The following is a 1583-nucleotide window of genomic DNA, read 5'->3' as shown; positions in this document are numbered from 1 at the left end:
TGAGTTGCCTTTCCATTTGTAGGGGCACTAAACTTTGTACTTTCAACACCACTGCCCTTCTCAAAACTAGAATGGAATTGGCAGTGGGTTACTTAGGGGGCTTATTTGCAGCTCAGTCTGTAAAACCTCATTTCCTTGGGAAACAAGTCCTCTGTTAAAAAAAAAAAAAACAACCCACCAATAATCAAACAATTGTAGCTATTTAACCTCAAGAGCAATCATGAGTTGCAATTAAATGTATGTTTAGTTAAACAAGCTAAACTAAGCACAGTATCTAGACTACAAAGAAGATTCAAAGTAGGTGTAATTTATTCTCCTGAATTTTCATGTCAGTTTTTAATGTTACCGCCGATTTCTCTTCCACCTGTTTTGTCTCAAAGTTCGGCACTGATAAACTGGGAAAGTAACTTTTATCAGAGAAATATCAACCTGTAACATACAGAAAATAGTGAAAATTGCACAAAACAAAATGACTAGTTGCATTGTCTTGTTTTTTAGGAAAATGTAAAACAAACTAATGGTTTGCTGCCACTTTCTTCTGATTGGTATGTGAAACATACACAGCAGTATGTGGACACTTGAGTTTGCCTTTGAAATGTTTCTGGTATCCGATGATGAGAATGCCCCAGTGCCCTGGACTGCTTTTAACAGCAACACCTAAAGAAATTCAATATGTGCATACAGTCCCAGCCTGTTGGAGCAGGCAGTGTTGTCCTTTCCTCATCCAAATAATGTCATCTTACAAATTATGTGTGGATACTGAGACACCTATGCACTTGTTGGCCCTCTGCCATGCATAAGTTCCTCTACCGTGTTTCCTGAGTGTTGGTAATTTGCATGCCTGGGTGTCGTGTGGCAGACAGAAATGGTAAATGATAATGATAATGTTCTGGGTTCAAAACTAGCTGCAAATGACAAGTGACAGGTTAGTTCAGTGCTAATTAGTTTCCTTTGGAAACTGCACTGGGGAAGCTGGCTACCTACTTACCTTCCCTCTGCCCACATTTTGATGTCTCTTTATAGGATGGCTGCCTCGCTGTTACCGCTCCTTCAAAGGGAATACTAGGAGTAGAAGGTAGGAGAGGGATAAAAAGTGAAAAGGAAAGGATGCAAGCACACAAAGAAGAGGAGGGAAAACAGTGGAAGACTTCGAAAGACTGGAGACAATAGGCAGAATGGGGCAGAAGAAAGATGCCTAATATTGGTACTTATTCCACCCCAAGAGAGGAAGGGCTGACCTTCCTGGAAGAGCAAACAGAAAGTCTGGATTGTGACTACAGGCCAGCCAGCTCTGATGCAGTTTCGGCCATGTGAGGCTATCAAAGTCTGTATAGTGCTCCCTCACTCGCCCTCACCGCATTTACACATGCTTCTTGAAATCGCGAGTGTGGATCACACAGAGACTGCCTTTCCTCACATTTCAGAACTTTGTGGAGAGAACAGTCGGTTCCTCTGTCATTAAAAATAAATAAATAAAACCAACCTCCAACACCCACACTATACAAGAGTACATGCTTAGCATATATAGGCGTGCATTCTTCAGTATTGATGCACCTGGCCACTTCTGAGCCATCTTCCAGCGT

The 1583-nt window shown here is 41.6% G+C and overlaps 1 protein-coding gene across 2 annotated transcripts in view; it reads left to right on the top strand.

Annotated features, from left to right (window-relative positions):
* TATDN1 (TatD DNase domain containing 1) overlaps positions 1-1583 on the top strand; it is a 22242-nt gene that overhangs the window by 8333 nt on the left and 12326 nt on the right. The gene's annotated exons all lie outside the window — the stretch shown is intronic.

Source organism: Egretta garzetta, unplaced genomic scaffold (assembly GCF_000687185.1).
Source record: "Egretta garzetta isolate BGI_Z169 unplaced genomic scaffold, ASM68718v1 scaffold50, whole genome shotgun sequence".
Taxonomy (NCBI): domain Eukaryota; kingdom Metazoa; phylum Chordata; class Aves; order Pelecaniformes; family Ardeidae; genus Egretta; species Egretta garzetta.
This window is presented reverse-complemented; position numbering and strand designations above follow the sequence as displayed.